Genomic DNA, 17,403 nt, shown 5'->3' on the forward strand with positions numbered 1-17,403 from the left:
TCATATATAAAAATGGCTTTATAAACTCATGACAGGGACTTAAAAACCCTTTAAAGAGCACTTTAATCTTGCTTTTTAAAAAATTCCTGTTAAGAATAATATAGCAGCAGCTAGGTGGCACAGTGGATAGAGCACCAGCCCTGAAATCAGGAGGAACTGAGTTCAAATTCGGCTTCAGACCAACACTTGACACTCACTAGCTCTATGACCCAGGGCAAGTTACTTAACCCCAACTGCTTTAAAAAAAAAATAAGAAGAAGAAGACTACAGCAAGTAGACTAAGCTGACCACCAGAACCATGCATTAGTAACAGAATTACCAGATCCCTGGACCTTCCAATATGTCTTTAGCCCCCTCTCACTGTCCTCCATGCCACTTGCCAAATTAATCTTTTTTATGCCCAGATTCAGTAGCATCACACCTTTGTTTCAATGGCCCACTACAGTGGATGAACGTCTTTGTCTGGCAGTCAAAATCCATTTATGGTTAATAATCCTACCTTTCCAAACTCATCTCATACTGCTCCCACCCAAATACTCCAGGCTCTAATACAATGAACTATATTTTCTTGGCTCCCTGATAATACCCAGTACTTTCTTACCTCTATACTTTCACATATCCTTCCCTATTCCTGAAACAGCCCTTCTTTTTCAAACCCAACCCTGTCTGCTGAAAAACCCTATTTAACCTTTTAGACCTAGATCAATTCCACCTTGACCTCCTTCATTCATAAATGATCTTTCTTTCCTTAGTTCTTCCGTAATATTCTGTTTATACCTACTCTACATACTTGGGAGATTCTATGCTGAATAAAGGGGGGAATATATATATTCATTTATTTATTTTATCTCCCTATTAGACAGCACCAGTTCCCACCATAATAACTATGCCTTAGTTATCTGTTTCCTCCAAAACCTAACAGTGTTTCTACTCACAATAAGCTCTCTGAATTGACTTACTATTCTAATTTACCAGGACACGTAGTTCTCATAGAAATATTAAAACAACAAGGGAGATTAAAAGACTTAAACAAAACTTTATTGAACCTTCTGATCACACAAAAACATGTATTTATCATAATGAATGGTATGGTCATACAGCCTTGGCTGGTTTGCCCAGTAGATGGGTGGTCTTTTTGGAGAAGACACACAGAAGTCAAACTTTTAGAGCTGAGAGATTTCATCAAACCTAAAACCCTTTACTTTACAGATCCCGTTAAGTGAGATTAATAGCCAAGTCAAAAGGCTGACATAATACATGACAGGAGTACTAGAATCCAGATCTTTTGCTTTTGGACATTAAGACTACTTTCTGAGTAATACAAGTATTTAAAAGTAGAAGGGACAAAGAACTGGGAGGAATGAAACTAAAAACCAGTCTGGGAAGAAGGGAAGTTCCTAAAGAGGCAGATGTTTGTGGCAACCGACTGCATGATATAAAAGGAAAACCCTGGAGGCCCAAGTGTGGGTACAAAGTGATTAAATTAAGCATACAGTGAAATAGGTTTCTATGCCTGAAATAATCTCTCTCTCCTTTCTATGTGTGTCTATGTCTGTCTGTCTCTCTCTCCTCTTGTAGAACTGGAATTGACCTCATTCATCTTTCCTAGAAAAAGATCTTGAAGTTTAAGTTACATTACTATTGCTAACACATAGAAGGGATATTTTAGGTATCACCTCTCAAGACTCAGAATGAATGCTACCTGCTTTCATAAGACCTTTCCTAGATCCTCCTCATTCAGCTGAAAATAAGCTTCCTTCTTTCTTCAGATCTTTTGAGGAATTTTGTTAATACCTTTCCTCTGCTTGCTTATTCTGTTTTCTATTTATCTCCCAGTACATGGTAAGCTCTGTGAAGGCAAAAACTTTTGTATTAATCTTTGCATCACTCCAACATTCAGCATAATGCTTTTTTCCATAGTCAGTAAGAATGTTAAAATTAATTGAATTGTACCAAATTATAACTGAATATGAGAAAACATCAACTGTCTGAAACACGAAAATCAAAGAGGAATATCAATAAGATATTTCATCCAACTCAGGCCTATACACAAAGGCAGCCAGAAGGTATTAAGAGCAGAAGAAGCATCTTCTTCAGTAAGCCAGTGTGAGTTCAAGTGAATGGGCTGAAAGCCTCTAGCAGTACTGAGGCCGAGGAAACCAAGGTGAATAAGAGAAGCCTGCAGCAGAACCTGGCCTGGGGGAAGTTTCAGAGGAGAATGAAATTACCAAGCAACCCTGTATCCTGGGATACAGGGATTCACTGGGAAACATCAAAGGAGGTGAAGGTCAGCTACAGATACCCAAGGGTGGCACAGAGCCCTGGAACAAAAACTCAATCCAACAGAGGTCTAAGATATAAGGAAAGAAAAGAAGGTACTGAACTCTACGAAGAAATATCATGGGTCAAAATAAACCCAAGGAAAAAGCACATAAGAAAAGAAAAATCCCACAACTACTACAAGCAGAGCCTTAGGGCAAATAAAGAAATAAACGAATGAATCAATCAATCAATCAATCAATGAATCAATGTGGCGTGTATATGTGTGTGTGTGTGTGTGTGTGTGTGTGTGTGTGTGTGTGTATATAGACACATATATACCCCTATACATCTATCTATACACCTATACATCTCTCTCTCTCTCTCTCCATGTATATCTTGGTCACAAGGAATTCAAGAATACTTGGAAGAAATGAAATGACAGATAAAAATAAAATTATAAATTAAATAAAACCTCTGAAAGAAAGAACAGGAAGGAGAAAAAATAACTTATAGTAGGAGGAAGAAAACAAGAAATAGACCCTCAGGAAATGGGAATAGAACAAACAAAACTCAAAACTTCTTTGAAACAAGAAATACTACAACAAAACCAAAATACAGAAAAGCAGTAATTGAAGAAAATGTAACATATCTACTACTACAAAAAAACAAGTAAGCTGGAAAATGGGAAAGAGATCATAATTCCCTGAAAAATATTGCCCCCCCCCAAGCCTGGATACCATATTTCAAGAAAGAATAAATGAAAACTGACTTACTCTAGTATATTTCCAATTAATGGAAATAAAGAACAAAGAGAAAATAAAAAGAATCCATCAGTCACTTTCTGAAAGAAACCCCCAAACTGAAATAACAAAGGATGTCATAGCCAAAATTCAGAACTGCCATTTCAAAAGAAAAATACTGCAAGAAGTCAGAAACAATTCAAGTCCCAAGGGACTACAGTCAAAATAAGACTTGGCAACAACTATTCAAAAAAAGAGAAAATCTAGGAATATAGTATTCCAAAGTCAAGAAATACAGATTTAGAACCAAGAATAACTTATCCTGCAAGACTGGGTTTAATCTTTCCTGGAAAAAATGGATTTTTAATGGAAGACAGGACTTCCTAGCATCCAGATGGAAAGATCAAAGCTAAGGTGAAACTCTGAATTGCAAGGACAGAAATCAAGAAAAACTAAGATAGGTAAATGCATTTTAGTAATGGGAAGGGGTTAAAAATGATGAAGTAATGCAATTCTAATAGAAAGAAAAAAGATAAGTATATATTTAAAATCCTAATTTCTTCAAGGGTTACATAGGAAATTATATAAGATTGAGCTCGGGCATAATTCTGTTCTGATATGATGATTATAAAAGAGAAAGGAAAAAAAAGGAAAATTCTATGAAAAACATGGGGAAAGCAGGTGTGCAACTTAACACCTTTTTCTTTTAATTAGGATATACAAAAAATTAGGAGGGAAACAAGGCTGGGGGACTTTACAAGCAAGTTTCCCTGAGAGCAGATATATAGAGAATTTATTCAAATACGTAAGAATAAGAGCCATTGTTCTATAGCTAAATGTTCATGAGATATAAGTAGGCAATTCTTAAAGAAGTAAAGCAAACTAATCAACAATTATATGGGGGGGGGGATGCTCCAAATCACTTAAGAGAAACTCAAATTAAAACAACTCTGAAGTTTTACCTCATATGCATCAGAACAGTAAAGATGACAAAACCAGAAAATGACAATAACTGGAAGGGCTTTGGGAAGACCAGCACGTTAACGCACCATTGGCAGGGTTGTGGACTGGTCTATTCCATTCTAGAAAGCAATCTGGAAGTATACCTAAAGAGTAACTAAACTGCATACCCTTTGACTACATTACAATTCTAGACCTATTCCTCAGAGAGATTAAAGAAAGGTAAAAAGGACTCCTATTAAAAAAAAACATATTTAAAGTAGAACTTTTTGTTGTAGCAAACAAACAGAAACTAAATAGGTGCCCATTAATTGGGAAATGGCTGAACAAATTATGGTATATAAATGTAATGAAATACTACGAGCTATAAGAAATGACAAAAGGACAGATTCTGAGAAATCTGGAAGACCTGTATGAACTGACAGAGAATAAGATAAGCAGAACCAAAAGAATAATTTATATGATGACTCCAGCATTGTAAACAAAAATAACTCTGAAATAATTAAGAACTCTGTTCAAATGCAATGACCAGCCATGACTCCAGCGGACCAATGATGAAGTACATTTTCCACTTCTTAAGAGAATAGTGTTGGGCAGATAGGTGGTGCTGTGAATAGAGTTCTAGCTCAGGAGGACCTGAGTTCAAATCCAGCCTCAGACACTATGCACTTACTAGCTGTGTGACCCTGGGCAAGTCACTTAACCCTGATTGCCTCATCAAAGAAAGAGAATAGTGTTGCAATTAAAGATACAGAATGAGACACCTTTCTGGACATGGTCATTATCTGAATTCCTTTTCTCTGATTATGTCACAAGAGAATTTTTTATGTTTGTTTTCTGGAGCTCATGGGGAGGGGCCATAGTAATGGTGACACCCTACCTCCTTCATAAAGGGAATAAAAAAAACATCAATGAAGCATCTAAAGAAAACATACACAGATATCAGAAGAGGGTCAGAAAACAACACAGGCAATCATAACAGTTTTGGAACTAGTGTGAATTTATTTTTTAAAAATCAAGCCATATGTAATGACATTCTCAATTTCATATGATATGATGTGCTTTCTTTGTTCCTCTCAGTATATGGAAATAACCATTTTTTCTCAATGTTTGTCAAGTTCACAAAGATAATTAAAAATTTAAAAGTATTCAAATAAGTTCATTAACTGGCATAAATAGCACTAAAAAAAAGTATAAAAGCAATTCAATTATGATAACTAAATTCTTTGATTCCCAATACCATATAGTTATAGAAGGATTCTTTACTAAGTTCAGCCATACCCTGCCCAACATTAAATGGTTTTTCCTAAAAGCATTTACTAAGAAAGGTATTTTAGTTCAAAATTATGCCCCAATGTGACCAAAATCTGGATGATAAAAACTTTAAATAAGTACAAAAACCAGAGATGATGGCAATAATAGCAACTTCTCCCTGTGTTCATATATGTCCTCCAAACTTTCTCCTTTTCCAAGCCTGGGACTCATAAGTTCGCATAATGTGTGGGTCCAAGTAGGGAGCACTCCCACACGTATTCTTCCAAGGCTTTGGCTGGGAAGATAATGGCAAGTAGGTAGTCACTGCACTGGATTAGAAGAAGCTAGGAAGCAGAGTGGATAGAGTGCTGGTCCTCATGTTTGGAAGACCCAAGTTCTAATCTGCCCTTAGACACTTTCTAGCTATGTAACCCTGGGCAAGTCACTTCACCAGTTACCTCAGTTTCCTCCCTGTAAAACATAGATAAGAAGACCACCTACCTTTGCAGGGCTGTTTTGAGGATGAAATGAAATAATATCTCAACACATAGTAGGCTCTTTATAAATGCTTACTTCCTTCCTCAGCCTCATCACACCCCCATAGCTTTCTATTTTCTTTATCCGTAGCCTGACTCTCTTTGGCTTTGCTGTTTACAAGTACTAAAGAGACCTGTTATCACCACAGCTTAGTCTCAAGAAGAGAAAGTAGCAACTAACAGTAGCCACATAACTGGTAATTTCTCTGTATGATGTGGTCCCTAGGCATTACTGCCCTCTACTAGGCTGTAAACTACAGAAAATGAGTGAAAACACTTTGATGTGTGTGGGAGGGTTACTTTCTTCTTGGATGAAATACTTTTATTCTCTGTAGTTGCCCCAGTCAGACATAGCTACCATTTTCTGATTAGTTGGACTTAATACTTCCCACCAATCAAGAAGGGGAAGAGTACCCCCAAGGGACAGGCTGTTGTTACATGCCACTGTTTCAAACAATTTAACTTGAGATCTTTTTTTTTTTTAATAATGTATTAAAGTAGTGGCTCTCAAAGTGTGGTCCCTAAGACTCTTTCAGAGGGTCTGAAAGGTCAAGACTATTTTTATAGTAATACTAATTTTGTTATCTGCCTATTTAAATACTCTTCTCTTTTCCAACTATATTATCTGTGTGAGGCTGGATTTTCTTTATATACTCTAATTTTAAAAAATCACAACAGAATGATTGCAGAATCAGATATGAGAATCTAGCTATCTTCTGTTATGCCAGACATTAAAGATATTTTCAAAAACACATAAAACAATGCTAATCTTCTATTTTTATTTGTTTTGGAAAATACAGTTATTTCCACAAAAATGTTATTGGTTTTACAGTGTAATGGATTTACTACTTTAAATGACTTAATATTTTTAAATTTTACCAGTTTCAATTTTATTAACAGATACAACCCACATAAGTAAAAGTCCTTTTGAGTCTTTAAGAACGTAAAAGAATCCTGAGATCAAAAAATTTGAGAACTGCTGTATTATTACCAAGTGAGACGAAACTTGTAAAGCACTTAGCATAATGCCTGGCACATAGTAGGTGCTTAACAAATGCTTGTCTCCTTCCTTTCCCTTATTAAAGACTCTGCAGCAAAAATTATGTTGGTTGGACACCCTGATTTGATACATGCCTATAGAGTTCCTAACCTTTTTTATGTCTTATATCCCCAACCTTTTGGTAGTCTGGTAAAATCTATCAACTCTCAGAATAAAGTTTTTATACAATTGATGAAAAACACTAAATTTCACTTTCTTTAGTGAAAAGATATAATTTTTTTTCTCGTCCAAGAGAAAACCTGAAACCTATCCTTGGGCCCAAGATTAAGAACTCCTGTCAAAGAATATTAGCGTACAAAAAATTTGGTGCACACTAAATATTATGTTTTGACTTATGAAAAGACAAAAAGGTCAGATCTGTTATTAAAGAAAGCAAATGAGCATATTTTTGACTCGAAGTCACTGCTTTACCATAAACCCACAAAGAGATTATTGAGAACTGTCTCAATTTGTAATGAAAAAAGATAAGAAAACAGAAAGATTAAAATACATAAATTGTGGCTATGCTACATGCCTGCTGTAGTGGGATGCTAAAGTGAAAAGACCTTGGTGTTTTACTGTAAAGCTCACTATGAGCCAGCCGGGGTGATGTGACAGCCAAAAAAACTGCTTTGATCTTAGGCAACAACAATAGGTGTAGAGAGGCCAGAGTGAGCTAGATAACAATTCCACTATAGTCTTTCTTGGGGAGGGAATATGTCTAGACTATCATGTCTAGTTTGGGGTTCTGCATTTTAGAAAGGATGGCAACAGAACTAAGAACTTCCAGAGGGTCTTCAAATTGCAAGATCATAGATTTATAACTGGAAAAGAGTCATATAACTATTGTGTGTCTCGGGCAGGGTATGTATGTGTATTTGTTCCTGGGTGGAGGGGAGAGGTCTGAACCTAGGTCTTCTGAGGTGAGGTTTTTACCTGCTACTGCCTCCATTTAGTAAAAATGTTATTATACTGTGGGTTCACAATGAGGAACATATTGACAGAAATGGTCATTGTATCATCTGGTTTTAATTTTTTTTTTTAAAGTAGGAGATAGTGGATGGGGGAATGGTCATTGAGAACTGTGAACAATTTTATTAAGAGTAAAAGTCATCAGGACAGTTAGGGAACCCAGAATCTTGCAATATAATGACAGTTAAAGGAACTGAGAATATTTACCAAGGAGAAGAAAAGACTTTGTGGGGGAGAAGAAGTCTTCAAATATTTGAAAGGTTGTCATGTAAAAGAGGGATCAGATTTGTTTTTCTTGGTCTAAGATCTCAGCCCAACAGATTGAAATTACAGGAAGAATGATTTTGGCTCAGCATAAGGAGAAACTCCCTAACAAGTGAAGTTATCCAAAAATGGAGCAGCTTGCTTCAGGGAACAGTGATTTCCCCATCAGCGGAGGCTTTCATGCAGAGGCTGGACAACCAGAAATTACAGAATCTCAAGGCTATGAAAAACTTCACAGGTCAACCTAATGAAAACAAAACAGGAATTTCCTCTACAAGATTACTGACAAGTGGACATCAAGCCCAGGCCTGAAGACCTTCAATGAATGGTAAACCACTACCCATTCCCCATTCTACTTTTGGAAAGCTCTAATTTTAGAAAGTCTTTCCTTATATCATGTCAAAACCTGTCTCTACCCTCTGGGGTTAAGCAGAATAAATTGAATCCCTCTTTTGGATGGAAGCCCTTCAAACAGTGTCAAACACAATTATTTGGTGGCCTTCACTAAGCCTTCTCTCTTTTCTAGGCTAACGAGCTCCAATTCCTTCAACCAGTCCTTTTGGTGTGATCTTTAGCCAAATCGTCTTCACTGTCCTGGTTACCCATGTCTGTGTACTCTAATTTCCCAAGGTCCCTCCTAAACTGAGGTATGATTAGAGCAGAGTACAACATGAATATCTCTTCCCTCACTTTGGACAATGAACTTTTAAAAATGTTTTATTGTTGCCTTGTGCTATATAAATATGTATGTGTGTACACACACACACACACACACACACATATAATTTTATAATAATGTCCCTATAGAACCCTTTCCTACTACAAAGGAGAACAGTTAAACAAAACCTGCTAACATGCTGGCCATGTCTGACAATGTATACTCACTCTTCACCCAAGTCCACCACCTCTCTACCGAGAAAAGAGAGAAAAGTATGCTTCATTATCACTTTTTCTGGCATCTGAATTAGGTCTGAATTGTGTCTCTGAATTTTGTCACTGAATTGATCTAAATTCTAATGTCTTTAAGTTTTGTAAAAGTGAGTGTAATAGCCTACAACATTCCTGTATCACAATTTGTAGTTATTCTCTATAAATGATAGGCACATAACTCTGTTTTCAATTTTTTGTTTTTGACACCACAAAATGTGAGGCTTTGAATATCCTGACATATATGGCAACCTTCCCCTCTGTCTTCTTAGGGCAACTGCCTAGGATTGGTCTTAAGGCTGGGTCAAAGTGTAGGAAATTAATTCAGACTAGTCATTAGAAGACAAATACCAAAGCTGAAGCTTAAATACTTTGGGCATATAATGAGCAGATAGGACTCACTGGAAAAGACCCTGATGTTGGGGAAGACTGAAGGCAAAAAGAAAAGGGGACAGCAGAGGATGAGATGGATAGATAGTGTCATGGAAGTGATGCACATGAACTTGGGTAACCTTCTGGAGATGGTGGAGGAAGGAAAGGTCTACCGTGCTATGATCCACGAAGTCACAAAGAGTTGTACGTGAACTCATGATTTTGTATATGACTAAACAACACCAATGTATAGGAACACAGAAGTGCCTTTTCTAGCTTAAATCCAAATTCTTTTACAGAACAGTCTGACCAATCCACAACTATGACAATAGTTTATCAGTGACACTATATGCTTCAAAGCAGCTAAGTCCCTCCAATGGTGCAGATCATAACCCAGACACACCTCCACATTTTATATAATCCTTGCTCATGACCTCCCAGAAATTCTTCAGAGATCTCTCCAATATGATGATGGCCTTCTCCTTGGTCTTTGAACATCTGGGAGATATTACCGCAGTTTTCTATCCCTTTATAGCATTATGTCACTTTCTTTATATAACCCAGCCACTTCCTTTTCTGACAAAAAATATTTCCTGAATTATATTTTTTGGCTATTCCTTGAACATAAGTCAACACTGGCAATAAGCGGCGATCGATTTATACCACATCAAGCACTATCCTACACAAAATTTCCACTCGTTGGAGAATACAGTGTTCCATGACTCAGACCACGCATCATCACTGGTAGTATTGGACATCATGCCTGTAACAATGCAGCCTAAGAATACATTAGTTCTTTTGGCTGCCACATCACACTGTTGGTTCATACTGAGCCTGCAGGCATTTAAAACTCTTAGATCTTTTTTTTTTCCCACATGAATTGTTGTTTAATCACACCTCCCCCACTCTTTCCTTGAATAACTGAGTTTTGAAACTCAAATGCACTTGTCAAGAATATTATAAATGGAATTTGTGTACCGGCTCCAGGTTTGACAGGGTAGCCCTTTACAATGCTTACAATTCTTTGAATCTAGTCTCAAGGCCTTCCTTTTAATGTCAAGAAAATAAAGCCATTGGTGAAAATGAGAGCATTTCATCTTTCATCAGAAGCTAAATCAAGCAAGTGTTAAAATGACTGCGCCCCTTTAAAAAAAGTCACTGGAGATATAACCAGAACACAGGTGATTCTTTACTGAGATACACAGGGCAGTAGAATTGTCTGAGTACCTGATGGACTCCTAGGTATTACTTTAATCACCATGAAAGCTGACAACACCTCGAGAGATTTCTTATTATCCTATTGAAGAGTGCCTCGTTAACTTGAATCTACTTCTACACTGTCATAAAACTGGAATCCTTGGAAGCACAAGCATTCCTCTTGAGACAAACATGGTAAGTTTGTCTTCAGTCCTTTGATTTTTTGATCAATACCATTATTCAGAAGTTGTTAGTTCTCAAATAGAATTTGGTCATTCTATCTGTTTGGCCAAAGGGAATTGCCTCCTCCAAACAGGTTCGCTCAAGCCACACGCTACAACAGAAGTAATATCAGAACCGCTAGATATCGAAACCATCTTCTCAGGATCTCATAGTCCATTCGGTCCCCTACAGGTAGCTCCTCCAATCACTCTTGGAAAGGATGCTATGGGTAAGGGCTATTACTTGATCGATTTAATCAGGCTGGGTTTGGCCTCTACTTTTTGGTGCTGTGTAAGAATGCTGATATAAATGGAAATTTTCGCTTTTTCTTCAGTTCACTTTTGAACAACTGACTAGTCTTTTGCAGCGGGAGAGTTAGCATGAGAGGAGTAAACTCCTTCCCTAAACATCAAAGCCAACATAGATACAAAACAACAGCAACCTGCTTGTATCTAACTGTCTAGATTAGAACTGGACAATCACACTTCATATTCATCAACAACCCCATTCAACTGAACGACAAATGTTAATAACAGCAATTCCTAAATGAACACATATGTGTCTTTATATACATGTTTATATACATATGTATACATAGACGTATAAAATTATCTTGATGGGATAAAATAGGCTTACTCTGCCAATATATAGGACTGATCTATATAGGAAGACTGATCCAGGTTATCCTTTAATTTTTACCCCATTTTTGAATAAGTACCTTTATTTCTATACTTATAAATGAATTTTACATTCCATCTTAATAAATCCTCTCCAAAACAATGAGATCTCAGAAAAATGATGCACCCTTGTTTTATCTGGATGTTTTTATTTCTTCTAAAGCAAGTATTGCATATATCTCAGTTCACGCCTTTCTTTGAAATCTACCCTCTAGGGGGCAGCTACGTGGCCCAGTGGATAGAGCACTGGCCCTGGAAGCAGGAGGCCTGAGTTCAAATACAGCTTCAGACACATAACACTTACTAGCTGTGTGACCCTGGGCAAGTCACTTAACCTCAATTGCCTCACCAAAACAAACAAACAAACAAACAAACAAAACAAAGAGAAATAAGAAATAAGAAGAACGCTATCCTTTACTACCGGAGAGACCGGCTAGGTAGATAGAGTGCCAGGCTTAGAGTCAAGAAGACTCATTTTCCTGAGTTCAAATCTGGCCTCAGACAATATACTGGCTATGTGACCTTGAGCAAGACACTTTTAGCCTCAGTTTCCTCATCTATAAAATGGGCTAGGAAAGGAAATGGCAAACCACTCCAGCATCTTTGTGAAGAAAAACCCAAACGGGGGTCACAAAAAGTCAGACAATTGAAAAACAACTGAACAACAACTGCTCTAGATCCCTCTTTTGGCTGGTGTAGAGGCCACCCCTCAAACCTATCCTACATAGCTGAGTTCATAAGCATGCATAAAACATGGGCTAGAGTCCTTGGAAAGGAAAAGACGGGTCAACGACAATGCTCACTTAGGGTGTGCCTGCTCATAACGTATGCACACCTATGGCTACATTATCATAGGAAGATCAAACCCTCTTCCACTGAAGGAGGTTTAGAATCCCTATCTCATCTCCTTCTAAAACCAGCGTCCCTCACCAATCCCCCAATTTCTCTATTCTACTGTCAAAGGTGCCACTACTCTCACAGTCATCCAGGCTGACGGACATCTTTGACTGCTCCCTTTCCTCAATTTCTCCAGAGCCTCCACTCATTAAGTCCTACAAATTCTTTTCCTAGTTTTTCTCACATTTGTTCCATCATTTCCATTCTCCCTATCATGATCCCAGTCCCCAGTGCCTGAATTATTTTAAGTCTAACTGTTCTCTCTTTCTAGAGTCTGTCTTCCAAACAGCCTACAAACCATTGCCAAATTAACTTTCCTAAAATACTACTTTCATGTCGCTCCTCAATTCAGTTCCCTAACTTAAAAATGTTCATTGACAATAAAATAAAATATAAACTTCTTAGCTTGACATGCTCATGACAATGCCTCTATTATCTGTCCTCAATCTACTTATCCAACCTTATATGTTACATTTCTCAAACACTTATTCATTAACCTTCTACTCTAGCTAGAGTTCTCCTTTCCTGGACTACAAAGACATTTACTCATCACTAGCTCTCTACGAGTATTCTCAATTCACTGTACCCAGAATAATTATCTTTTTTTCCCACTCCAAAAAATACTAAACATCCTTATACTAAACTGACTCAAGTTCTATTTCTTCAGATCATCTGTACTAATGATTTTTATTGTCTTCAGTCTACACTAAAGTCTTCCTTTTCTAAAATACTTTATGTCTATGTCAGCAATTTGATACTGAATCAAACTATCTGGTAATTTATTTATTTAGCTTTTTGGTTTCTGTTTCTTATAGGCCAACTTGATTGTAAAGAGCAAGTCATATATTTCTTCATATCACCCACAGTTGCCTAGATTGTGCTGACAATGGGTGATCAATGAATTGTGTCTATCCACTGATTCCATTTCTGGAACGCCTGAGTGTTTTGGAGACGATGTCCTTGGTTTCAGGAAAAGACCAGGACATATTTCAGATTATATGAAAAATGAGAGGCAAGATGTTACTGCTATTCCTTAGGAGAAACCCTTTCTGCAATTTTTGTCTCGTTTTCTCATTTTCCCAAGGTTAATTTAAATAGGGTTCCAGACTCTAAAAATATTGAACATAATATTTCTAAACTGAAAAATTCCATCCCACCCACCAAACCTGAGAAAAAGTCCAAATGTGATTCAAAGACAAGTAAAAGTCAAAATAAAGTTATTATGAGCCATCTGAACACAGAGAAGTGTCTATCATTGATATGGGGAAAGCTCAATTTTAAAAAGTAGTTCAAATGAAATATGCACATTCTTTTTTAACTACTGCCTCTCTTCATTTTTTTATACTGGTACTTAAGAGCCTATAAAAGGAGTTTACTGTGAAGAACTAATGGAGATATACGATACGATATTTTTGTTTGTTTTCAATCAGCCAAACTCATCCAAGAAATTTTGAGTAATCTTCATAATTTCCAGCACATAAAGCCAACACAGTTAATATTTATTTTTAAAGACCAAAAATCTGCAGGCACTGATGGGATATTAATTAGGTTTAAAAAATTCCATTTTATATATACTTTCACTTACTCAGGGGCAAACGAAGGCAAGTTCCCAATTTTCTCTGGATTTTCCTTTTAGGTCAGTTTTCTATCATCAATTACCTGCCAATAGGAAAAACAAAAACAAAGTTTTAGCCTTAAAACAAATTCATCAGTACCTTACAATCAGAAAAATTCTGATTTTCATTTTTATGAAGAATCTGGATTCACTGCAAAACTCTTAACATATAGAGTACAACTACTACCATATTCTGTTCTTAAAAATTTAGGCTCCTTTTTAAAATATATAATGACAGTACAGCAGAACCTTTTGTGGTAGCAAAGAACTGAAAATAAAGTACATATCCATCAACTGTGGAAATGCTGAACAAGTTGTAGTCAGAACACATAACAAAATATTGTGCTTTAAGAAACAATGAACATGATCAATAAAAAGAAATAGGGAAACACATATCAACTGATACAAAGTAAATAGAACCAGAAAAAACAATAGACACAACTGTAGCAGGTAAATGAACAACAAAACAATTAAGATTGAATGTTGCAAAATTATAACGAACAAACTTGGCTCCACATGAGAGATCAGAGGAGATACAGCCTCCCTCTCATCCCCTACACACACTTCTTTGCAGAGGTGGAAGCATGAGATTTTTCTGATATATTGTTTAGTCTTACATAACTTTTTTTGTCTATTCTTCATTATAAGAGATAACTCACAGGGAGGTGGTGGGACACAGTGGAAAGATATTTCAATGGTCTCAAAGCAAATGATCTGGTCTGACTAACATTCAAAATGGTAGTCCTACGCAAGAACTGAAGGTCATCCCAAGAAAAGGTATGTTCTTTTGCCTGTCTATACACAGAGATAATAGTATAATCTGATTTTCAGTTACTCAAATGTTTCCAGTAATCTGAGTTTTACCTCAGCCACAAAAAGGCCAAACGCTGACTAGAGAAAGACACAAATGCGAATTTAGGAAGACAGTTCAACTTCTGCCTAAATATTAGGAACTGGCTTAACTGGGGGATTTGCAGCTGCTGTCACTGAACTCACAACTTTTTGGAGTCTGGGGGAAGAGCAGTGTTAGTATTTTCTGTAATTTCATGCTCCTCCATCCCTAATATATATATAAATAAAATGTACACACACACACACACACACACGTATATATACACATGTGTATAGGTATAAACAAATGCCCTATCTTTAGAAAATAATACAACTATCCTTCAATGAATAGCATTTGCATTTGGTTAAATAGTGTATATATATGAGGTTATAAGGTATAAAACAAGATTGTAAGATTTAGTCCCAGTTATAGAAAAATATCCCCAAAGTGACCAGACTGAGAACTTCTAGTAAGCAAAAGAGGATTTGCCTTGTATTTTATGAAGAATTATATTTAATAAAGTAATAGTATACATACTGAGTCATAATCCCTACCATCATTAAGATTTCCATATAACACTCTCACAAAAACAATTCTGAAAACATTTTCAAAATCCTCTACAATATGGCAGGAAAGTTTCATTTGCTTCTAGGGCTTTGCTCAATTCATTTAAAAAAAGTTATTTTTTTGCCATCTCAGCCCTACATCTGACCAGACCAGAAAGTAAGACTGGTTAACTGAAGCCTGAAGGAAGCACATGCCAACGTGTTGTTGTTCATTTCCCATTAGATGCTCCTCCTGGTTTCAACGGTACCATCATCATCTCCACACATACCCCACCCCTGTATGTCCATCACTATGGAGATTGCTTCATCACTGGCACTCAACACTTCATCAGTAACGTCAGTTGCCTCTACTCTCTGACTGGAGGTCTAGAGTGTGGAACGAAAAATTCCTCCTTTATAGAGCCCAGCCAACTCTTCCTTTCTCACCAGCTGCGCTGCCTGGTGTTGACTTCAACATCATCATTTCCCTGCATTACTCCTTCCTTTTGAGAAGGGGGTGGAGGAAGGAAGAATCTTCCCCCTTTAATTTGTAAACTCCTGGAAAGAAGGGACTTTTTAATTTGTTTTCTCAGCCCTTAGCACAGTGCCAGGAACAGAGTAGTGCTTAATAAATGTGGTACTGTATTGTATTGTGGTTAATTGTTTTGCTAACATGCACCTTTTAAAGGAGGTAGAATATAGTATCCTGAACACCTGAAATATATAGTATTTCTAAGTAGAGGTAAAAGAGAACACAGTACAACATATCAGAGTGATCTATTAAAAAAAGAAAAAGAAAGAAAAGAAAAATCTCTATGTGTACATTATATGGTATCTGTTACTGTGCTTACTATATGGTCTTACACTAACTGATTTTGTTGTTATAAGGGCTCATTTACTACATTTTAAAAGAAGGAAGTCAACTAGCTCCCTTCCTTTAAGATAATGAATATCCAAGGACACAACTCTTACTTAGAAAAGGATCAACAGGCAGAATTCTGTACAAACCACTGCTGCTGCTGCTGCTGCTGCTGCTGCTACTTAGCTCAGTCAGTTACTATCATGTGATCTCCTCCACTCTCTCCTCCATTCTCACTCGCCCCTCTCTGAGCTAGATAATGAATAAGCATGAATTTGTATCACATTTGTAACTTTTACAATGTAAAACCAGAACCATAAAATTAAAGCAATCCAAAATAACAGGAATGACAAGCCACTAATGCCAGCTACTTTTACATTTCAATGATATATTAGTTATAAATAATATTTATTCTTGGAAGAACCTCAGGCTTGCAAATGCACACGTTTCTTGCTCACAATACTTACAAAATACATGTATACACACTGTTGTTGACATGCATACCGTTTTACTGATTATTTCTTTTATGCAATTAATGAATCCATCATGTTCTTTGTATCAGATACTCAGCGACATAAAATTATGAATAATCTCTTTATCCAAACTACAAGAGGCTATACAAATTCCACATGGAAATAAAGTAAATTTTATAGATCAGAGTTCCTATTTAAAGATCATTTACTACATGCAAATCTGGTATGTCAGTCTCATAAAATGATAAAGTAATAATATGAGTCAATCGATTCCATAAGATATAATTAACTTATTTAGCTAGACTTAAGTCTCACTGAGGGAATCCTAGGTATCACAGACAGAATTTTAACAAGTTATCATATCTCATAAGAATTCAGATGAATACAATGATCAATCTTGACTCCAGAGAGCTGATGATGGCACATAGCTCCATCTTCTCTGGAATGAAATGTTGAAATACAGAAGCAGAATAAGGCATAGGCTATCAGACATAGTCAAACTGCCTTTGCTTATTATTACTTTTTTTTATTATAATGTAGGGGCCCCCTATGATTGAGGAAGAAGAAAATATGAGAAAATAACTGTGATGTTAAAAAATCACTAATAAAACTTTTCTTCCTTTCCTTCTTTTTTAAACAATCAACTGAGGAGGAGAGAGGAAGTTATATAATCACAGATCTATATAGAAGAGGGGAAAATATGTGTAGACCTCATAGCAAAAAATGATGGACAGTTGGCAAACTGCAAAGTCCCTTTAGT

At 36.5% G+C, this 17,403-nt stretch overlaps 1 protein-coding gene across 5 annotated transcripts in view; it reads right to left on the reverse strand.

The window, feature by feature from the left end:
• The window catches only part of TBL1X (transducin beta like 1 X-linked), a 371,320-nt gene that overhangs the window by 234,644 nt on the left and 119,273 nt on the right, over positions 1 to 17,403 (reverse strand). For all 5 annotated transcript variants that reach the window (XM_021006254.2, XM_078146115.1, XM_021006255.2 and 2 more), the window contains one exon: positions 13,905 to 13,978. The gene's annotated coding sequence lies outside the window, so the exon portion shown is untranslated. The remainder of the gene's footprint in view (positions 1 to 13,904; positions 13,979 to 17,403) is intronic.

The sequence above is a fragment of the Phascolarctos cinereus genome, unplaced genomic scaffold (genome assembly GCF_003287225.1).
Source record: "Phascolarctos cinereus isolate Bilbo 61053 unplaced genomic scaffold, phaCin_HiC Scaffold_726;HRSCAF=1367, whole genome shotgun sequence".
In the NCBI taxonomy this organism is placed as follows: Eukaryota; Metazoa; Chordata; class Mammalia; order Diprotodontia; family Phascolarctidae; genus Phascolarctos; species Phascolarctos cinereus.